General features: G+C 32.9%; 1 long non-coding RNA gene across 1 annotated transcript; it reads left to right on the top strand.

Annotated features, from left to right (window-relative positions):
- The first annotated feature begins 515 nt into the window (after positions 1 to 515).
- Positions 516 to 24,197, top strand: LOC129971079 (uncharacterized). The gene is made up of 4 exons (XR_008784757.1): positions 516 to 741; positions 6,979 to 7,211; positions 12,687 to 12,885; positions 23,611 to 24,197. It is a non-coding gene; the product is annotated as an uncharacterized LOC129971079 (long non-coding RNA).
- The last annotated feature ends 713 nt before the right edge of the window (positions 24,198 to 24,910 follow it).

Here is a 24,910-nt window from a genome sequence, read left to right as displayed (position 1 = left end):
AATTCTAAAAAGTCACGAACAAAATAATAGAATATTATTCTATCCTGGAGTTCTTTACCAGGGCTTCAAATACTTTTTACAAATGTAGCCTCATTTGAGTTCATATTATTGGCGTTCTCAAGTGTATTCATAATCAATGAAATTTTAAAGAAAAACAAATAACTGATCTGCAATAAAAGAATTTAAAAAGAAATATAGTTTATTGGGCTTATTTGTAAAACTGGAATGAAATTCTTAGAATTAAATGGAATTATTTATCGTAACTTAATAAATAAAAAAAATCCATATTGCAAATTCATATTGCATGACGAAATTTTAATAGCATAAAAAGTTTTCAAACAATCATGATTAGAACCTGGACCCATAGCTTAGGGAGTTATGCTCTAGCCCATTGATTTGGGCCGCTCGGGAGAAATTAATTACAGAAAATAAGCCAGGTTGCAATTATATTCTTCTACTATAAAAGAAGAGATTTCAGATGCGGTTTTTTTTTTCTATTTGTCTTTTTCTCCCAAAGCGTCGATAATAGTTGGTATCGTGTTAATATTGAATAGTGACGTAGACATAATGAAGACGTAGTGACGTGGCATAGTGAAATAGATTATTAGTTGCAAAGATTTTTGGTATAGTGTTGTCTCACTTCGACTTCGTCTGAATCTTGAAAAAGCAAACTTCGACTGCCTTGGGATTGAGACAGACTCCTGTTAATCTGAATAAGGCAATTTTTCTCGTGCTTCTCTCGTAAGTTGTTTATTATATTCGGTAAATATTTAGTATGTTTCGGATGTCTTGTGATGCTTAGCTTTAGGTTATGAACTGATAATTGTAGACCATCGCCGTTCTGAAAATTTTCGTTTTTTTGCAACTAATTTTTATGATAAGTCAATTTTTTTCATAACCCTGTAAATATTTTGCTACAAATGAAAGTGAATAATATATGACGATAGTTTTTAATGTTCCTGTAATTAGTTATCTATAGAACATTCATTCTCAGCCAGCGTATAATATGTATCCGCGTTTGTAACGTTTTGTTATGCAATTTTATTGAATGCCAAACTGGTAATTGTGAACCATTGTTCTGAAAATTAATTTAATCTCATTTTCGACACTTTTTGGCGTCTTTTGAGCACTTACTCTTTTACTCATCTTATTTAAGCTAAATCTGTGGATTAAGCTACAGTTATTGGCTTATAACAATTGTTTTGTTGTTGAAGAATTTTTAATTGAGATTCGAATAAGAAATTTATCAATTAAAAGTTTCAACGGCATATCCCGACAATCTGCTTGTCCATTTGGGTCACAACCTTTAAGTTCAAAACCTTTATGTCTAGATCAGTATGTGCAATATTTAGTTCGCAAATGTAAAACGGTAACTTTCTAACTGCATTCTATTTCTCCACTGAATCTATAGAATTACGAGAACTTGAAAAATCGAATTCGAACATATTCCGATCAATTTTTTTAATAAACCTTCTAATATCTCGTATTATTCTTTGGCTGTAAACTTAATATTTATTTCTAATTTGGTCAAGTTCATTTGGGTTTTAGTTATAGCAGCATTAGCTCTCTCTAAATACAAATGTATGTTTTATTATATGGATTCGGGGAATATTATATAGGTGAATTTTCATATTGATTATTTCGGATTGATAGTTTCTTATTCCTGCATCTGGCTGGAATTATGCTGTATTAGCGCTTTTCCACTAAATGCATTCTTTAAAAATAAAAATATTTTCGCTTTTGGATTTGATTCAAGGATTCTGGTTTGTTGAGGTAAGATTTCTTTCCTTTCAGGTACCAATAAATTAAAATTATTCAAAGGTCAATTGCTCATAGCGCATGGCCTGTCGCGCGCCTTACCAAGGGTTACTGTGGGTAGCTTTGTGCTTGGGGCATCCACAGATAAAAAGGTACTTGCACAACTGTTTTGCTCGAAAAAATTTTAAAATACAAAAAAATATCGAGTTAGTGATAGCAAAAAATGTAAGACTTGTCCACTAGCTAATAAAGAACAAATTAAAAACGAAATGACAAATCTGGAATTATTCTGTAAAAACAAATCTTATTTATTCGTTGAATTGTAGAGAATGTAATTTGAACTATATAGGACAAACTAGTACTGAACTAAATAAACGAATAAATGACCACAAATCTGCTATTAAAAACGTCATTAAAAATGAGTCTTTTGACTATGAGCTACTACACTTCCAATGTCATAATTTTGATAATATTAATATTTACATTCTGGAAGATAATATGGATTTAAACAGAAGGACTAGACTTGGAAAATATTTATATATGTAATCTTAAAACATTGTTTATTTATGGACTTGCTATTAAGTTAAATGGAGAAGGTTACGGGGATTTGGATAACATTTGTATTTATAACAAACAACATCTTTAAAGACTTTCTAGATAAGGAAAACAAGAGATTTAAGAAAGGAAAAGGTGGAGACGGCAAATTTGGTATAATATTCGAGGAATTTCAGAATTTTTTAACTTGGAACGTAATGAGAACATTCTTAAAATTAAGAAATATCTCTTTGGCTTTAGAAAATAAAATTAGATGGTTTATTAATAACAAATTTGAAGATTTAAAATTTGAAAATTCTTTCACTAAATTCATAATCATAGATCTAATCAAATTCAAGCTTAATATAGGAAAAAACGATTTACTATTGAAAAATAAAAGTAATTTAAATAAAGAGTACTGTGTAGTGAGATTTTTGGATATTTGCTTCGAAAACCTAAAGTTACCTAAAATTATGCACAACAGTAAAGAATTTTTTCTTTTAAAGGATAATGCAATTGTCTCAATAGCATTTAGTTATTCAGCAACTTAAAGGAAAAGAATCTGTAGCTATAATTACTATAGCAAAAATTTAAATAAGATAAACAAAACGGATTGTAATTCTATCAAAGACATTTATAAAGATTATGTAGATGCCGGCAAAGGACATATTATAACAGGGAATTTTGAAATTATAGATTCCAACTCTTTAAGAGATCTAATGGAAAGGGAACAATTTAGATTGAGAGAAAAAGTAAACATTAAAAACTTAATTTCTATCCGACAAGATTTGGATATTTTTATTTCTAAATTATCTAGGAAATACCTTTGGCCCCCAGAAGGTTTCAGAGAAGGGAAAGTAAGGATTTTAGAAGAAATTAAAACAAAATTCAATGCAGATGACGTTAGAATTAAAGAACGAGGAATTTATTTTAACAAGTCATTGAAAAAAGAAATAATTTAAAAGAGGTTTATTATTACAGTAATAGATAAATCGGCAAATAATTTCGATTTAATTTGTAAATATTATTATAAAGAACTTCTAATTTAAATCGAATATAACTCTAATTCGATTTACAAATTAAATAGTACCGGGAAAAGGAATTGGATAAAAGGAGGCTAGCTTTCACCACAAAAACTAAAATTAAGACTTGCTTTTTAAACTATCCTTACTTGTTCCCAACAGTAAAATTTCATAAAAAACCCAATAAAATTTAAATTAGTAACTTGTAGCACGGCAGTTACATTTACTATACGGGAAAACATTTCTTTAAATACTTGAAAATTATCCTAGATAAAATTAAAGATGAATATGAAGATTGTATATGACGAATATTTAAATAGATATTATTACAAAAAGTAATTGGCTAGAGTTACGTCAATTTAATATTAGAGAAAACTACGTTTTTAACGGAATAAATTTTTATAAAAAGTAAAGGGAATTCCAATGGGAACAGCTTTTTCAAGTGCTTTAGCCAATATTTTCCTACATCATTATGACATAGAAATAATTAAACATAACTTAATAAATAGAAATAATTAAACACAACTTAATAAAAGGGTGGAGATATATTGATGACTTAATATTGTTATTGTTACCCAAAAGATTTAACTCCAAGTTGATTTTCGTTTGAGTTAAAACTAACTATTTAGATTTAAATATAGAAATTTCTAATGGAAAAATTTTAATATTTATTTATGATAAAAGGGATGAATTTAACTTTAAGATGATTATATTTGGTAATTACCATTCTAATTTAGACTCGAAAATTTTCAAAAATTTGTTCTTGCAATTTCACAAGTTTAAAAAAATTTGTAGTAAAAATTTCTTGTATTGAAGCAACAATATCATTAAAAACTTAACTACTAATGAATTTTCCAAAAACTTTTGCAATATAGAGAAAGAGAAGAAATGTAGAAGAAAGCAATATTTAGTTTGTAGAACAAAGTTTATCTAATTTCTGACTTCCTCCAGTTTATTCACTTTGAATTTTAACTCAATAGATGGCGCTTCAATTATGATGACGATGCATTATGACGAAACGTGGTAGGCGTATATAGCTTTAAACACGGTAAAATTATATTTAGTTTAATTTATCGAAGTGTAATTGCACTAACAATTTTTTTGCCTCACTGTCTTTTGGAATTTTACTTTCAAATTGTAAGTGTTTTGATTTCTTATTTAAATGAATTTGATTCTATTTTCATGTTTTTGTTTCTGCTGTGGTATTTTATCACCAAAACCTCAATTTCCTGAGATTTTTGTGTCACAAGGGGTCAGTTTGTTGGACGAAAGTCAGATCCCTCACAGAAAAATATCTGGTTTGAATCCTTGCCTGAGGGTGACCCTTGAGAAAGTCTTCAGGCCGGATTATTTATATATTTCTTTTTGATTCTTTGGCTGTAAACCTAATATTTATTTCTAATTTGATTTCTAACTGAATTTTATCCTCCACTGAATCTATAAAATTACGAGAATTTGAAAAATCGAATTCAAACGTTCCATTTTTTTAATAAACCTAATATCTCAAACTAGTCTCAATTATAAGTTTTTTTTTTTTTTTTTTTTTTTTTATCTTGGCTCGTTTTCTCTTGAAATTTGAAATTTATACTTAAAAAGGAAGTGTATATATGTGTGCCGTAAGTTTACAGGACAGCCATTAAACTATAAAATTCGCCACAGGTATACTTTGTAAGATGAAAAGGTTTATCTCCAAGTTGTTTTATGGAACTTGAATTGCATACTAAATGAAACTTGAATTTTCTTGGGTCATAATTTCCTAAAACATCGAAGCAAAAATTGTTTCTGCTTCTTTTTAAAATTAAAATCGCTTAAGGAAATCTTATTGCCATACCAGTTTTCTTAATTTTGACAGTTTTCAAAATAACTTAGTTTTTCTTACATTTCATTATAGTAATGATATTCAAACCATTTGTATTGTTTCATCAAAGAGCAATCGCATGACTTTCTCCCATTTCTTAAGCAAAACGCAGCTTAAGGAAAAAGCTTCTGCTAATCCTGAAACAAACTGTAATTGCATTACCTTAAGATAACTTGAAATTTGAAATAATTACTCGGAAACTTAATTTTGAGAAACTTAATAAACCTTTAAACGAAGTCATGGAATTATGCTTCATTAAGAGCATGCTTCAGTTGAGGAGAGAATCATGAGCGTCAAGTTGTATTTACGAGATTCAACATAAAACGAAAGCAATATTCCCATCAAATTAAAACCTGAAAGCGCCTGTATTCGTCATTGAGAATTGCAAGTCACGATCCTTTGGGCATATGAGGCTGAAATGTTGCAGATATCGTTTAAAAAATTTGCCTAAAACTATAATGCGAGCTTTGTAGCTTATCTAATGCATTGAATGCAAAGGTTTTTTATGCAAGCATAGTGTTATTCTTTGAAGATAAACGGGCCAAACCGAGCCATTCTGATGTCGAAAATGCAATGTATGGTTACAAGGGGAAAATACCACTAACATTGTTGATTGCTCAATTATTTATGTAGAAATTTTGTGTGGAGTTCACATTTCAAAATTATACCCTTTGCATTCATCCATTACATTTTGTTCCTGAAGAATTTCAATTAAATGAAGTTTCTAGGGGCAGTTGAATGATTGGATTATGTCGCATCTAATCAGTTATACTTTGCATTTTGATGAGTTTTAATTTATCATGCCATTTCTCATAGCTCATTATAATCGCTAAAATTCGAACTCAAGTTTTTGATGAATTGTCATTTTTCAGTCTTCCACGAGTTCGGTAACTGTTTAGAAATGTCTGTATATGGCCATAATCGAAACTCGTTGAGATACAATGAAACGTCGCTCAAAATTTTACGATCTCGATTAAATTTTGTACCAAAACCATTCACAGACCATCTGTTGGAGTGCAACACAACAGCTATGCAGCATAAAAAGGTAGACGCTTGATATTTGGTGCAATTTTAACATCTAAATTATCTGTCAAATCTTGAAACTCATCAGTCAATGGGTTGACTGTTAGTAAGTATATTTACTTCTATGATGCGATAAAAACGCAACATTTTAGTAAGATGAAATCTGGCATGTGATTTTCGTACTAAAATCGAGTTTCTAACGATTTTCATTACGATCGACGAAAAATCCTTCCATTCTCAGTTCACTATAATATTGAAGTACAAAACGGTCATATGCGGACTTCAAATAAAAAAAAATCGTGGCGGTCATGATCTTAACAATGGTTCACAATTTTAATGCTAGGGCTGGAGAATAACATCCGTATTGGGGAATTTCTTGAAGACACTTCCGCATGTTTTGTCAAGCATTTGTTCTACATAAAAAAAACTCATTGATTATTTAGAATCAATTCAACACCAGTATGCTGTGTTTTTAATTCTTTATTAATCGTTTCGCTAACGATGATTAACTCGTGCATTGAATTACTAAATTTTTAATTTTTAATCTGCAATTAAGTAAAAATATAAATTTAAAAGGCAAATCACTAAAACGCTTCAGTACCCAAATGCCCTTTTTCATATAAATTAAAATAATGCCCAAATAAGTTGAATCGTCTGATTAGCAAAATTACTGTGCCAATGGTTTTATAAACTGAGATCCCTTTAAGGATCATGCAATTTTCTATATCTTTAAATTGTGAACAGTTTAAACACGTTTCACTGATGTATTTCCGTTCTTTTCAGGTTATTCAATCAGTCATCTCATCTGCTATTGCCTGGATACTTGGTTAGTCGAGAAATTCCGAATAAATTCTGGGATTTTATAAGACTTACTATGCAAGAATCGACTAATATAAAGTTAATGCCAAAACGAAATGGAAGCAGACTTCCGTAACCATCTGCTGGTGTTATTCTAGTTGCATCAAGGATAAAGGTGGATCGGGGGATGCACTGAGCTATACTGGACGAATACGACGGTGAGTAAACTGATAAACATTATTCTTTATTTTGTTTTGTTCATAATTTATACTTTGCCGTAATTCCTCGCATATTTCAAGCCTAAATTCTGAATGTTGTATTTAAGCAGCTTGCGTAAAATTATCTTCTAAAATGAGAATAGATTGAATTGCTAATGCTACTTATTGAAAAAATCATACCAAGTATGTTACTAAATGAGTTTGCTGCATGTGCTTGGTGGAAGTGTTTATTTTTTAACTGTGACTCCATGTTTGTTTTTCATATGAAGTATAAAGTATTTTAAGCGTAGAAAAATTATCTTGCGTCTAACGGTTGTCTTCCGAGACCAAGCCTGATCAAGTCGTAATGCTTTGAATATCAATATTTTAAGATTATCAATTGCATTATTTTAGACAATCTGCTTTGGAAAATCCAAGCCCTGAATAGTATAAAAGTCGGCGAGTTTTTATAGAATAGGCGTTCAAACTTTCATAACTTAATACATCTTAATTGCAAAAGAGTGGAATTTTAAATATTAATGTCTCAGTCATATTTTATTAAATAACTTATAGAATATAGGATAAGTATAAAATTTTTTTCAAGTGTGTAAAAAAATCTGCATAAACGTAATTTATAGAAATATTTGATTCACACTATATAAAATCTCATTTAGACTAATTCGCGTATGCATCTATTCAAGTGGTAGAAATTAGCTGTTGGAACTTGATTAGTGTGGATATCCTATGTGTTAAGCTATATATACCTTAAATAAGAATGAAATATTAAACAGATACCCATATTAAATCACAAATCTTTTTCTCGTATTTTGTTTTTAGAAAATATCGCATTTCATATTCTATATAATACAGACAGCAATGCCTAAAAATGTTAAAAATCGCATTTTTAGGTTAAAATTTCAGAAAGGGTTAACTCAGTCTTTTAACTAGAGTTTTTACCAGCGTAATTGCAACCCGATAATTAGAACTTTTTTCTACGTACTTCATTTCTTTGCGAAATAAATTATTTGAACAGTTAAAATATTTTCTTTAAAATTCATTAAAAGTAGAAATTTAATTTATAAGTTAACATTGGTATAATTTAAGATTTTTTTGAACTTTAAAATGATGCAAAAAATCATTTGTGCGATATTTTCGGAAGTCATAGAGGAAAGATACTGATATTTCGCTTCATTTTCAGTTAATGAAAATTCTGATTAAAATTTGCATCTTTCCCCGAAGTGCGATTTCCGTCCTCTAAAGTATATTTCTGACAAGTTTGGTAGCTTGGCAGTAGCTCAGATATATTAAATTAGCATGATTAGAATATAATATAGCGTGAGATTTTTCTCGCGCTTTCATTTTCTGACGAAAGCCATGATAATCTTCAAACCACAACCATTACGCCGATTTCATCAAACTTGACTTTCTCATACAAAGTATTTCAATTTGCAAAAAAACTCAATTCGAAACTTTTCACGAATCTTTTATATTTTTAAATCCAAATCGCATTTTTGGCATTATTCCCGTTTTTCTGTGAAAATAAATTCAGACACTTTGAGCTAAACAGATGAATTTGGTACGGAAATAGATTTCAAATTTATAGTTCTATCAAATTTTGAACAAAATCCATTCGGAGAAAGTTATTCCTCAGCTATCCGAGTAAAACGAACGCAGTAAATAATAAAAATAAACTTAAAGAACCAACGCATAGGTAAGTGCCAGCCAACGTAGTTTAATACACGGGTTTAGTATCTAAAACATAGATTCGGATAAAATTTGGAATTGAATTTGTCTCCAAATTTGGCTTTTATCGATCTGTACTTTCGCATGCATAGAAACGCAATAATTTAAGATCGTATACAACATTCTATTGTTTTCAGATTACATTTATATCCGTCAAACTTGTTTCAATCGGTTAGCAACCAGAAGGAATAGTTCCCCGAAATTTTCTCACACGCTCTCCAATAAGTTTTTTACGAGAGATGTAACATGCGCAATTGTATTTTAAGCGTTAAACATGTGTTATGTATATGCAAAAACTTTTTACTTCAAGCCACTTTGAAGCACATATCGTTGTTATTTGACACCCTTGGGGCCGGCAATGTTTTACTTAGTGAAATTAGACTTAAAATGACTTGCTTTTAACAATGTTTATTAAATTTAATTTGAAAAATAACGAACGACAAATTGGTCTTTGTACCACTGAACAAAAGTAATCCTAGTCAAACTCAGAGAATGCCTTTCAAGGGATTAGTGTACTAGTTACGAAATATTAACTCTTGACATCAGTCTGCCCTTTTTACTGAATCTGTCTTGTGTTCTTTGGCGAGTATTTTGCCGATTAATTCTTGGGATGAGGTAAAAGAGTATTTGAAAATCTAATTTGTTTATATGCAATTTTTTCTACCGTGTGAAAGAAAGTCTACACTTGTAGTCACAATCACATGCCAAATTTTTTACTTAAGTCAAGTTTACATGTTTCTGAAAGTATAAATCGACAAATCACAACTTGGATTTGGCTCAAAATTTCATATAGAGGTTAAATCTGTGTACCGAATTTGATCCATTTTTAAATCCCATCTCTTTGTAATTACCGCGTTAACTTAAATTCGAACAGACATCCACTGAAGGGATTTTGTTCAAAATTTGACTGAAATCTAAATCTCGTATAAAAACTGTATCAGTTTTTGTTGGACATTTGGAAACAATCTATACTAAAATCTCTTTCCGATCCGAATTTTTATGGTGTCCTTGTGTTTTTCCAATTCCGCGCCATGATTTCAAGTAAACTGATTCCGACCTTTTTGCAAGTTTCGTGATTTGTGGTTGGCAACAACTGCAATGCAAATTTTGCTACGCGAGTTCGCAAATTGTACAGACTAAGTCTATGGCAAAGGATACCGACGTGCTCTGATTGGTTTAAGCCTTGGCATCTTTTTGGCAATGTTTTGCACTCATAATAGTGTAGTGTTCGTTTATTAGGCTCAAACCTTGTTCCTTTCATTAGTTTTATGGAAGATACAAGTGAATATCAACACGATCTAATTTTTATTAATATAATTGTTTTCTCTAAATATTATTAGTAATGCTACTAATACTAATTAATATTTCTAATAATACTAGTAATACAAGTAACTAATGTTATTTATGCGCAGAAGTATAAAAACTATATGAAAGTAATTACTCAACATATGATGATAAATAATTCTTATTCTATGATTTTCGTGCCTTTATTAAATAATTTATGCAGGCATTGAAACTTGTTGCTGAACGTTTGTTACTTCCCATCAACTACATATCGGGAGATGATTACTTAATGCCCAAAACGTACAAATATGTAAGCATTAACGGAATATGTGATTCCGTAGCTAATTTTTTTAGTTATATCATAATAATATTAAGAAGAAACACACAAAAAATATTTTTAGTAAATTGTAATTTTTATATTTCCTGAATTTAGGTTTCAGGATTTGATCTTTTCTGCTGTGTATGTGTTCCAGATTAATATTACATGTAAACTGTAAAAAATAGGGGGGGGGGATAAATTTACATATTTTATTTATTTTTATTCCAATATATTTCGGTATGGCATCTTTTTGGCAAAAAGATGTCAAGGCTTACACCAATCAGAGCACGTCGGTATCCTTTGCCATAGACTTAGTCTGTACAATTTGCAAACTCGCTTTTGCTACTATTTAAACTCGCCTCGTGTAAGTACTTTTTAGACGGAATACGAGAAGTGGTTTAAGCTCTTCGGTCTAGGCGGAAGAGTAGTTAATTGTGGGCAACTGGTTTGTTGTAAGACGGTTTCTTTAAGTTCGTTTAAATATTAGACAAAAGATGAATGGTTCGAATCTGTTCAAGATCTGGAAATGGTAATTTGAACTTTGATTTTAACATTTATCATATTTTGATTTCACCAGAAATGAGCACATTGACTTTATAGTTTATAATCAATAAGTTATTTTAAGGAAACTGCTTTTTTCAACTTTATGCCTCGACATAAAATTTCAATGTCAACTTTGCTAAAATTAAGTTAGTTTACTCCGAAGAATAAGTTTTCATACGTCTAACTTAAAGCTTTTTCAGTTATGCTATATAGATTTAAGGATGGAAGAACACGGACGGATGGACTGATAATTACAAAATTTTTTATCTAATTCGATTTCTAAAATGTGGGGATTCATCAATTTCGAATTTGAATTTTTTGACGATTACAATACTTTTTCTACACATCGTATACGAGAAAATAATGTGCCAGTTATGCCAAAGATTAATATTTAGTAACTATTGATCACCAATACCATGCAAAATATTGGCGTATTTTGTCCAAGGTTGTTTTATGAGAAAGTATAACGTTTATCAAATGAGTTTGGAGAAGGCCACTCCAATTTTTGTTGGATGAAAACTATTTGCTCCATACCGCGCTTCAACTTTTGGAGCTCCCAAAATATAAAATTTCGATATAACCCCAGAATCCCCCTCTGGAGTCATTTCGTCGTTTTTTTCATTTACGCACATATCTAACAAATAAAAATGTTTACGGCTTAAATATAATTTTAAATAGCAATTTCATTAAGATAAAATTTATTTTATCGAGTTCGAAGAACTGGTCACCTAGGTTGACTCGAGATTTCTAAAATCACACGCCTATTGACATAATTTTTGCAATCCCAAATAATTTTAACTGTTTGGTATCTAACTGGTATGCATACTGTGTACAGATAACCAACTGGACGGAGTCTTGCGGAAATTTTCTCGCATAATTTCCACTTAATTGTCACGCCCACCGTTTCCTACGCATATAATTGTTGAATTTGGGCGAGATTGAACTCCACGGGTGCTCAACTTTATTTTCAACACCTATGAGTCTTACTCTTCAGAAGAGAATTTTTTCTATAAACAATGTATCCAGAAATAGATTCTTTGCTCGACTGAAGCCGAAATTCGGCAAAACTTCAATTTTAATACGATTACATAGACAAATAACATTTGATATAAATGCGACGTTTATGGCACAGAGTTCACTTTTACATCCATAGAAAAGTACTGAAATGATAAAATCTCAATAGACTGATCAGTTCTCAATTATTTTGAAATTTTACATTTGAATTCTACACTTTAAATGCTAATTCTATATACCAAATTTTATGTATCTAGCCTTTACGTTCTGTAGTTATCGTATTCATTCGTTTTCGTATCAAATTTTGTAGAAATAGAGTGATATTTACAAGATATGTAAAGACCACATACCAAACTTGGTTTACAAGTGTTCAAGTAAAAATTCCGAAAATGTTTTTCAGATGCGGAATAGCTTAAAGCATAGATTCGTAAAAATCTGGAGTTCGAATTTTTTGACGTTCACAATGTTATTATAGTTCAGACACGATTAAGTAATGTTTGGTAGATTAAATTTAATCTCGTTAAACTTCATAATATTTTAATTTTTCTCAATCTTACATGTATAGAGGTTTAAATAAAGCTATTTCTTTTTAGGATTGTTGGTTCTTTCATAACCAAATGTATATACTGCAAGCTGCTGTCCGAGGAACCTGACCAGATAAGTTCCTTTAGTATCTGTTGGTCCTGAAATCCCCAAATTTCAAGCTTCGACTTGTTTGCTCTTCCCAAGCAGTTCGGAAAGTTTCTTCTGAAAATCCAGTCCAGAAGGTCCCAAGTAATCGAATTGAACATGGTAATATTTTTTGACTTCAAAAATATTTCTAAGCATAGTTTAAGATTGTCTGGATTATTTAAGAAATCTTCATAGTACGTTATCCAAAATAGGAGGTTTCTAAAGATAATAAATTTGCGTAAAATGAGCATGTGCAATGAATACTTGAAGAGCTTGATTCTAAATTCCAATTGTAGACTGTCTTTGCAAGTGCTCTTTAATATTTGATCAGACTTCTATGGCAGTAGATTTCTTAGTCTAAACGGAATTTCAAATCTTGTTAACAAAAATTGCAATCTTTTGCAGTTGAATGCAAAAGATCTTGATACAGAAGTTCAAATTACTTTCCTTCTCTTTTGTCCATTAGATGTCTAATTTTCATTATGTTAATCCTTCTAAGTGGCATGTGTAGTTCATTACGAAGTAGTGTAGGAATATTTTTCCAGTTCTGAAGGCTCGAAATACTTCGATTAAAATATGGCGATTCAGCCTCTTGTCAAGCGGCTCCTCTTTAGAGTAAGTCGCTGGGAAGGCTTTTGAGCAAAGAGACATATTTTGGAATTCTTAAAGGAAGTCGGAGAATTACTTTTGTGCATCAGCTCCTGATAAAATGGGCTATCATAGCGATTTTTGACGGTATTCAGTGAATTTCTCTGAAAAATGAACTCGGGTGTTTCAGTATTCAACTTCAGAATTCTTAAGATTGTAGGAATTGATAATTCAATAGTGTTTCTATTATAGGAAGTTGTTCCAAAAATCCTCAACAGTACAATAAGAGCAGTAGTAAATAGTCTGAGCATGAATTTCTAAATTAAGGTTGCAGTTAACATAGAAGCCGTTTGATGCTTTGACATTGAGGACATTTTATGCTTTGACATTGAGGACATTTTATGCTTTGACACTGAGGACTTGTATTGTGATAATCCTGATTTTTGGTTTTTTCTGACAATTTTTTATCGAAGCAATTTGTGTATTTGAAAGAAATATAAAAAAATTACGATTATGGGAACAAAATCGAACTCGGATCTATTTTCTAATTGGTGGAGCATGCTTCAATGAGGCATTTGGCCTTTATGTTAGAGAAATCTGTGTACATAATTTCTATAATTGAATCTTCTATATGAAGTCCTCAGGCCTTCGAATTCGGGTGTCTATTCAGGTTCCAATCATTTGAAGCGAGAAACATCTGGAAAGTTGATCTGATCCCTCACTTCATAACACTCAAAAGACTTTTTACAAGTAATGCTCTCAATGAATTTCTCCATTTTCTATCTGGAATTCAAACATACTTAAATATTCTAGGAAAGAAATTTACATTCTCCCCCCCCCACCAAAAAAATCTTCATTCCATTAAAGTTAGAATTCAAAACTAATCCTACTATAAGCGGCTGCTCCAAATAGTAGTAAACAAGACTCGACGCATCAATAAAATTCTATTGTCTGTGAAGAATACGATATCTTGTCTTGTGTTTTGATAGACCATGTAAATATAAAAACATAAATTTGAAACCGGTTTAAATTATAGTAAAGTATCCACAACATACCGTTGAATAAAAGAAATTCAATCCAAGAAACTCAATACTTTGAGCACCGAACAGTATTGGATATTAAATTCGTCCGATTGAAAAAATTCAATACTTATGAAATTGAATAAAATTGACTTCAAGTCATTTGACTTGTGTTTAAAGACTTAAGTCATGACTCTTCAAGTAATTTTTAATTTCGGAGCCAAGAATGTAAATATGAAGCATGTTAAAAGTGTGTGCAAGTTTACACACGGCTAAATTGGATAAATGGTGACATTAATTTTCGAATTAAATACTCTGAAATTTATTAACTTAAAATCGAATATTAATTTTAGTGAAAATTCGTAAATTGTACAATTTTCCCCCTCTCGATTCCACTTTTCTCCTAGAAAAATTTTGCCTCGGAATAGGAAATGCTTAAGCCATTGTTATTAATTTTCAACTGTGAGAAAGTGTCACTGAATTACAATTCTGAAATTAGAGCTCAAAAATTAATATTGTGTCTACCAGAATAATACAGAAGTAAAGACATGGAATTAAGATGGAAATATAAATTTTCCGACCCTTTAACTATGCGTCTAATGCTCATCTTTAACGATAACGAAATCTTTGAAACTTCAAATAACCAGTAACAATGCGTTTAGAGAACTGAATGTAAAATGGCAGGAACACAATTCTCAATCCACTCTTGCAAAATCCTTCATCAGTAACATTAGGTGCGGGAAGAATGTTTCATTTACATAAAATTGCAAATACTTCAATGAAGGAATTTTTTCACCATTATATTTAATTCATGACCAGAATCCATAAATCTCTAATAAATTGCACTTCATTCTATCAATGTTGCCTACTTTCTGGATTTATCTTCCTGTACCAGAGCTTGAAGTGAAAATGAATCGATTTTGTACTAACCAAACCCGTTTCACTAACTTTCTAGTAATCGCTGTTCAACAACCCACGTCGATTTACTTAATTTTTTATCCGAAGGTCTCGATTTTAATCGTCAATCATTTTTACGCTATCGCATATGTAGTATAAAGTATAACAATCGCTAAAAATTCGAACTCGAGATGGACTCCCCTCCCCGTTTCAGGTTTACATGAATTCGAAAAACCTTTTTGGGAAACTTCCATCTGTCTGTGACAAAACTCAAAACGTCTTTGAGCTAGGCAGTTGAAATTTGGTATGTACTTATACTGGATATATAGATTTTTATCAAAGTTTGAGAGAAATCCATTTAAAGGAAGTCTGAGCATGTTAAGTAGAAACCTTCCAAATTTTGAGCCAAATTTAACAATGGCTTGACCGTCTATCTGTACTTGTAAGTATGATAGCTCAAACGCGACGATTTAAATATATCATTTTGTTTATGATTTTGAGACTACAAGTGTAATTCCGTGTAAAATTTTCTTTCGAAACGGCTGGAAAAATGCGTCTGACACGAATCAGACTTTCGAATACTATTAACCTCAGCCCAGGAATGAATGGACAAATCACTCGCCAAGGATGACACGATAAATTCAGTAGATACTAAATTCACGCCAAAGTTAATATTTCGTATCTATTGTACGCCAATGTGATACAAGGCGTTCTCTGGGATAGCCCTTAATTGGAGTATGAGAGAATATTTTGAGGAGGCCACTTCCGCTGGTTTCTCAAGCGTACTAAATTCGTACCGATTTGGCGAAGGCAACGTCCCCATTCGAAAATTTATCTTAAACACTATTGATCTTAAAAGTTTAAGTATAGAGAATTTCATATTCATTTTAATTTGTTGAATGCAAAAATTAATATTACATTGACCTTCCATTAATATTAAATTTACAACTCCAAACCATGATTGGCACAGTTTGGCCGTATTTGGCTCTTTAATGAAACCATAACTTGTACAGCATACGTTTGCAGTGGCGCATCTTGGCACAGATCTGAGCCTTGCGTCATGAAATCGAAACTCGATAACTTCTCGGCAGGTAATTGGACACCATTTCAGTTGCAGAAAGTTAAGGAGAAATTTCATTTCTTTCCCTCGTTCCATCTCTGAAGTATAAAGATAGGCTTCTTATTTTAGAAAGATTCAGATAAAAATAACGAAAGTGCGCGCGCACTGTTAGGGTAAGGTATTTAATAGAAAGGCTTAATATATTTAACATTAAATTAAGGATAAAAGATTTCACCCTCTTCCCCTTTTTCTTAAATAGGACGGGCTAGATACCAGCCGGCTGGTGAGAGGGTGGGAAAATATTCATAACTCGAAATTCAATTTATCCCTCTACCCCCAAAAGAAGCTTAATTTATACTTTCAGTTTTGGTAGTGTGGTGGAAAAAAAATAGAAATTTCCCAATGAAAACGTATCGAACGATAACGTCAATCTTTTGATGCCTAATTATAAAAGCAAATCAGAAATACGACAATGCACATCATTTTTCATGTAGTAAACATAGGCTTTCAATAGTCACTTTCACGAGTTAGGATGAGGCTCATTGAGTTAGGATGAGGCTCATTGAGTTAGGATGAGGCTCATTGAGTTAGGATGAGGCTCATTGAGTTAGGATGAGGCTCATTGAGTTAGGATGAGGCTCATTGAGTTAGGATGAGGCTCATTGAGTTAGGATGAGGCTCATTGAGTTAGGATGAGGCTCATTGAGTTAGGATGAGGCTCATTGAGTTAGGATGAGGCTCATTGAGTTAGGATGAGGCTCATTGAGTTAGGATGAGGCTCATTGAGTTAGGATGAGGCTCATTGAGTTAGGATGAGGCTCATTGAGTTAGGATGAGGCTCATTGAGTTAGGATGAGGCTCATTGAGTTAGGATGAGGCTCATTGAGTTAGGATGAGGCTCATTGAGTTAGGATGAGGCTCATTGAGTTAGGATGAGGCTCATTGAGTTAGGATGAGGCTCATTGAGTTAGGATGAGGCTCATTGAGTTAGGATGAGGCTCATTGAGTTAGGATGAGGCTCATTGAGTTAGGATGAGGCTCATTGAGTTAGGATGAGGCTCATTGAGTTAGGATGAGGCTCATTGAGTTAGGATGAGGCTCATTGAGTTAGGATGAGGCTCATTGAGTTAGGATGAGGCTCATTGAGTTAGGATGAGGCTCATTGAGTTAGGATGAGGCTCATTGAGTTAGGATGAGGCTCATTGAGTTAGGATGAGGCTCATTGAGTTAGGATGAGGCTCATTGAGTTAGGATGAGGCTCATTGAGTTAGGATGAGGCTCATTGAGTTAGGATGAGGCTCATTGAGTTAGGATGAGGCTCATTGAGTTAGGATGAGGCTCATTGAGTTAGGATGAGGCTCATTGAGTTAGGATGAGGCTCATTGAGTTAGGATGAGGCTCATTGAGTTAGGATGAGGCTCATTGAGTTAGGATGAGGCTCATTGAGTTAGGATGAGGCTCATTGAGTTAGGATGAGGCTCATTGAGTTAGGATGAGGCTCATTGAGTTAGGATGAGGCTCATTGAGTTAGGATGAGGCTCATTGAGTTAGGATGAGGCTCATTGAGTTAGGATGAGGCTCATTGAGTTAGGATGAGGCTCATTGAGTTAGGATGAGGCTCATTGAGTTAGGATGAGGCTCATTGAGTTAGGATGAGGCTCATTGAGTTAGGATGAGGCTCATTGAGTTAGGATGAGGCTCATTGAGTTAGGATGAGGCTCATTGAGTTAGGATGAGGCTCATTGAGTTAGGATGAGGCTCATTGAGTTAGGATGAGGCTCATTGAGTTAGGATGAGGCTCATTGAGTTAGGATGAGGCTCATTGAGTTAGGATGAGGCTCATTGAGTTAGGATGAGGCTCATTGAGTTAGGATGAGGCTCATTGAGTTAGGATGAGGCTCATTGAGTTAGGATGAGGCTCATTGAGTTAGGATGAGGCTCATTGAGTTAGGATGAGGCTCATTGAGTTAGGATGAGGCTCATTGAGTTAGGATGAGGCTCATTGAGTTAGGATGAGGCTCATTGAGTTAGGATGAGGCTCATTGAGTTAGGATGAGGCTCATTGAGTTAGGATGAGGCTCATTGAGTTAGGATGAGGCTCATTGAGTTAGGATGAGGCTCATTGAGTTAGGATGAGGCTCATTGAGTTAGGATGAGGCTCATTGAGTTAGGATGAGGCTCATTGAGTTAGGATGAGGCTCATTGAGTTAGGATGAGGCTCATTGAGTTAGGATGAGGCTCATTGAGTTAGGATGAGGCTCATTGAGTTAGGATGAGGCTCATTGAGTTAGGATGAGGCTCATTGAGTTAGGATGAGGCTCATTGAGTTAGGATGAGGCTCATTGAGTTAGGATGAGGCTCATTGAGTTAGGATGAGGCTCATTGAGTTAGGATGAGGCTCATTGAGTTAGGATGAGGCTCATTGAGTTAGGATGAGGCTCATTGAGTTAGGATGAGGCTCATTGAGTTAGGATGAGGCTCATTGAGTTAGGATGAGGCTCATTGAGTTAGGATGAGGCTCATTGAGTTGTTAGGAATGCACGTAAAATAAAATTCCACAAACTAGTCGTATAACTCCAAAAAAATATCAATTGAATACTTATTTGTGCAGTGAAGGCTTGTATCACTGCTCAGCTACTTTTGATAAGTCATCCAGTTATTCAGTTTCTGATCAGTTTTCTAGATGGAATTAATTCATAATATAATAGAATTTTAATTTTTGTCTAGAACCATTTCTAATTTGCTAAATATTTAACAGCGGTTACCTTTTAACATCTTCATTGTCAAAGAATGTTATTAATTAAGCCAAAAATTAAGCGACTTCTGTAATTATAGATGCGTTTAACTACATATTTAACGTCTATTCAAATTTGCCCTACTCTTATTCTTGGAGGATATTGACATGCGCTTATGTTCTGTGGTATTTTCAGTCTTTGAAATAAAATTTACTTCTATAGCAAACTTAATTTTTCCCTTTAAAAATATTTTCACTAAAAGCGCTCTTCTAAAGAATTTAGAAAATTTTAATGGCTTGCGTAAAATTCCCAAATCTAGTTTGGCCCTCTGTTTGATATAAAAGTTTTCCATCTTATTTCATGGATCAGCTGTTAGAAATAATATATTATTAAATATTTGTAGGTGCTCAAAGTTATTGAATTATTAGGAAGCATAACTAATAAATCAAGTTATTGAGGAAACACGCATTATGAAACGCTTTCAAAACTAAAGTCGAAAAGTAAAAACATGCCCCAAGTCAATTATAAAGATAAACACATTAGCTTTAAAATTCTAGCATTCGTTCGAGACGAGTGCCTCAACATTAACCATCCCAGTGCCTATGCAGCAATTCATACGAGTCGGAAGTTCTTGGCTGCGGCCTTTGATTTTTGAGGGCAAAGTTTCTTTTAAAATTGCAGTGTTGAATTATATTGCGTATTTAGACATCGCATAACAATTTGCTTGATGTAAAAAAAGATAGCATATGTTACATAAATGCTTAAATCGGCAGGGAGTTTACTCAACAGCTATCATAGCCTCCAGTTGACTTTGGAAGTCCATATTTAATCAGGATAAAGTAGATTTAGTTCAGAATTTCCACTATTTTGGATCTGTGCTATTGGTTGTCTACTTATTGATGCATTAGTTAATGTATTGGATAGCTTCAAATGACTTTTCATATAGCAGTCTTCAGTTATATTGAAATGCATTGAAATTTCTCATTTTTCATAATTATTTCCGAACAATTCTACTCGTCTGCGGAAATAGAACTGCAAAGAATAGAGCACTTGCTTTAGGTCTTAAATTTTTTAAATTCCTAAATCTATAAATTGTTTTGTAAAGTTCATATTGGGAAGACAAACTTTTGCCATTGATTTTGTATTCAAATATTTGGTAAAATGAATGCAACGATAATTTAGATGAATGTTGGTGAAATTTTTCATAGTTTTTCCCTATTTCATTATTCAATTTCATGTGCTTTCAACTTTGTCATTAATACTGCATAATCAAATACTAAGAATATATTGTGAAATTTGAAATATGGGAACTTTCTAGAAACTTTTAAAGTAATGCCTATAAAAGTTACTACAATACATAAGTGTTATGTTTTTACTATTAATTTAGATAAAAAAAACTCCTTATTATTGAATAAGTAGTTGGTATGTTTAGCACAGCGAATTCGTTGAATCTTATCCATTGAGAGGATTTTTCTAAATATTTAAGATTAAATGCTTTGCTATGTATTGAAATCCAAATTTTTCTGGGGAATCTTTTTATATATCTAATTTCCAATTACGCTTCTTGTATATCCAATTCTTGAGCATTCTTTGGATCTATGCCTTCAAATTCTTGATCGTTTATTAATTCTTACCTTCCCCCCTTTGTATAACTTTTCTGCTTATGTTGATACTGTAAAGAAATGAATCTTGTAGAGTTCTTCCAATTGCTCTCTCTATTACCTGTAGAAATAACTCGTGGATTGGATTTCCACATTTGCTTGGTCATTCTGAAATGGACCAAATTAATCAAGCCATTGTAATGCTTACTGTCTGGTTTTAAATAAGTCTTAAAAGTATTGATAGTACAGGCTGTTAATCTGGACTTTTTGAATAGGAAATAATGGATTTGTAAGATTTAGCCTACTTTTATCAAGATTTCAAGATCATAAAATCTAGAATGAAATCTATTGCATAACATTTTCATATACGAAGTATAAAGAGAAAGAATAATTGTCAAATTTCGAACTCGAGAGTTTGACGAATCTCCTCATTTTAAACTTCCCTGAGTTTGAATACATTTTTAGAAAATGTCTGCCTGTGGCAAAAAAACTCTTTGAGCTAGACGTTTGAAATTTGGTATAAGATCTTTACACTAAATTTGCAAATTTCTATCAAATCGTGAGTAAAATTCTTTCAAGTCCGTCTTCCTTTCTGTTCGAGTTAAGACATTTACAAAGAGCTAGATAAAACTCGGTAAAAACTTAACATCTCTAAGTTAGACTTCGGAATTTTGAGCCAAATTCAATAGATAACTATCTGTACTTTCAGAAACGTGAAATTGTTATAATTCAAAAACAATCATTTAAGTATATCAAATAAGTTGTAGGATTTTGATAAAAAATGCAGCTTTGTTTCAATCGGTTGAGAAAAGTGTCTAAAGCACTAAACCAATTTTTGGAGACTATTAAAGCATGTCGAAGATTAATTGTCAAATAACTCGCCAAGGATGACGCGATCGATACAGTAGATGCTAAATTCAAGCCAAAAGTTAATTTTTCGTTACTACTGTGCATCATGTCGTGCAAGGCCTTCTCTGGCGTAAGTCTATTAGAGTATGTGGACGTTTTGGAGACCACTCCTGCTGGTTTTATAAGCGTAATGGAAAGTTGAAATTAACCTGAAGTCTTCATTCCAGTTCTGGAAAGTTGGGTAGTTTGTCTAATCCTGGGTCATATTTACAAAACTGCAATCTTTGTAGAAATGGGATATCCAAAATGCAAAGAATCTAAAGAGATGGAATTCTTACTTTCTTTTAATAGTTTCTAACAATACTCTAAATGTTATTAAAGGGCGACTTGGATATTGAAGCTTAAAATAACTGCAAGTCTCATTATTTTTCAATAATTATGTAATTTGGTGCAACCTGAAATCATAATAATGCATGCCCATCTGGTTTAATTATAGTAGCTGCCTTGTGTTTTATTTTGGATTAGAGTCTCAGTTTTAAAATCCAGTGTTTCTTTCATTAAATGTTTTCTGGAAATTTGAATATTTAAATTCCAAACTTAAAATTTCGTTACAGTATTGGGAAAATCATTGCACTTATTCAGTTGTGTGAAGATTTAGTGCATCTCATACTTGTCTCATTCTTTTGTCCAAGTCATGGAGGCAACTTTCAATTTGGAACTTTTATCTCTAATTTGGAATTGTTTTACTATTTCACTGTTATAATGCAGTATCTTATGTATTATCATTCTGTAGTCTCAGTGTGGGTAACCTATATTGTATACTTTATCGGTAGTGATGCGACTAATTTCGAGAAATTCTGGCATGTTTAATCGTTCACTTTTGGGTGAATTTCATATTTAATACTATTGCAGAAATAGACCAGTGGATATGTAGTATAAGTTTAGTATGCTGGGAAATAGATGCTTTATTCTATGAATATTTCAGGAGAACTCTGAATACTGCTAACATAGCCGAGTTGCACGCATAAATGATACTTGTAGACACTAACGCATTAGTAGAAGGCATCTCGCTCTGTAAAGAGCACAGCAACGCTCGGAGTAAAACTGAAGAGCGCGCTTTGCATTTAATCTAAAATTAGCTTCTAGAGTTTTATATAAATTTTCTTACAAGGCTTGCAATTACCGAGGGAACACTTATTGAATCTCCGTTCTTAAAGTTTAATTCTCCCTAGGTTGAAATATCCCCCGTTTTTTTCATTCATATAAAGCCTTTCGTTAGACTTCCGCTATTCAAAATGGTCTATTTTAAAATTGCCCATCGGTTAAATTTAAAAATAGCTTCTTGGTTTTATACAAGTTACGGCAGTTTCAGTTCATTAAAACGTGAATCGATTCTTTCAATAGATTTCTATAACAGAAAATTCAAGGGTAATCTCTGAAATATTGTTCCGTTGGTAAAAGAATCGAATTATTCCCAATATACTTCAGGATCTTCCAAAATTATACCGAAATACATTACTAATTTTTATAATTCATTCTTTACTTCAGTTAAGTAAAAACTTTAATAAATTAAATATTTGTCCAGCCCCTTAAATTTTTAGATTTAAGAACCATAAGGCCGAAAGATCTTAATCTAGTGAGTATTAAGAACGCAATATGTAGAAATAACTTGGTGCCATGTTTCTCCCCCTTTCAATCGTCAAAAATTCTAGTGCTAAAGAATCGAAAACGTAATGGATAGCAAGGTATAAGAGGGTCGGGAAAGGACTGGCTTAAGAGGATTTGTCGTCATCTGGCATGAATGAAAGATTATTGGGTACTTCTTTCAATATCCCCTCTCGCAACATGAAAACGAGACTAATTTTACCGATCCCAGAAAGATCTAGGATAAATTCAATGTTTAATTTCAGTTCTGCGCGATTCCTCTACGTGCCTATTTATGTTTAGGAATTGCTGAAGGTTGCAGAGAATGAAAGATTACATTAATTTTCACTTCTGTGACATTCTCAGGATAATCTGATGTTGTGTAAAGGTCAGATTTTTTGAAAAATTAGGATATGGTAAAACAATTACGGTTATTAAATTTCTGATTTCAGGAGTTCAGGAGTTATCTGGGGTCAAGATATTTTGCTTACATGTTTTATGTCAATACCTTAAATTCAAAGTGTACATCATCGATAGAGTTGAAAATCGTATGGAGAGATTAATAGCTTTTATAAGGAAAACTATATTTAGCAGCAATGCCATTCAAAGCGAACTTTGTAGGGATGCAGATAAATCTGATATAGTTCCCGAAAGAATTTGAGGCCATCCTCCGAGACTAAAGGACTTCTGCACAAGCCAGGCTGTCATGGATGATGCACTGGTGCTCCCCCAATCTGCTCACTTCATGCGTGTGACGTCTATAACCGAGTCGACTACCCGAGTGGCTGTCATCGTCACCAATAATCAACATGCGCGATGATTCCCTGTAGTGCTTCTTGCAGCATACAGTGCACCCACGAATTTGGACAAGGCTCTCTGCATTGGAAAGCGTACTTTATGAAAGTACTCCAGAAGTGACCACGCAAGGCTCTCTTCTAAATTCTGTCATTTTTAAAATGTGACTGTCGGAAGATTATGAACAGTTTGGCAACTTGTGTAATGAGAATTTCTCATATGAGCTAGAAATTGCATTTTTCAAGACGACCTGAAATAAAACTAAATTGTGTTTACTTCTGTTAATTTTATTCGTTGTCGATACAAACTCATTAGCATAACTTTTCCTATTGCAATGTTACCATGTAGATTATCTTATACGAATTCTATATTTCACGTCAAGGCAAGGAATAGCTAACAAAGGAAATGGCGATGTTTCTTTGCTTAACGCAATTCTCCTTTCTCTACAAAATGCTTAATTGTATTTTTTCAACACAATTCATCCGGAAATTAGCCATAATATAATAGGTCTCTGGGGAAAAGATTCCTTCTGTTCAACTATCTTGATCGTATTACTTTGTGGCGTTAACGATTCCTAATTTGAGAACTCGTTGAATATTTCTCTAACTGTGAATAATCCTTTTATTGATAGTGTCTTTGGCCCCCGAGTGTGTGTCTGTCTTTGGCCCCCGAGTGTGTGTCTGTCTTTGGCCCCCGAGTGTGTGTCTGTCTTTGGCCCCCGAGTGTGTGTCTGTCTTTGGCCCCCGAGTGTGTGTCTGTCTTTGGCCCCCGAGTGTGTGTCTGTCTTTGGCCCCCGAGTGTGTGTCTGTCTTTGGCCCCCGAGTGTGTGTCTGTCTTTGGCCCCCGAGTGTGTGTCTGTCTTTGGCCCCCGAGTGTGTGTCTGTCTTTGGCCCCCGAGTGTGTGTCTGTCTTTGGCCCCCGAGTGTGTGTCTGTCTTTGGCCCCCGAGTGTGTGTCT

This window comes from Argiope bruennichi, chromosome 1 (genome assembly GCF_947563725.1).
Source record: "Argiope bruennichi chromosome 1, qqArgBrue1.1, whole genome shotgun sequence".
Lineage (NCBI taxonomy): Eukaryota > Metazoa > Arthropoda > Arachnida > Araneae > Araneidae > Argiope > Argiope bruennichi.
This window is presented reverse-complemented; position numbering and strand designations above follow the sequence as displayed.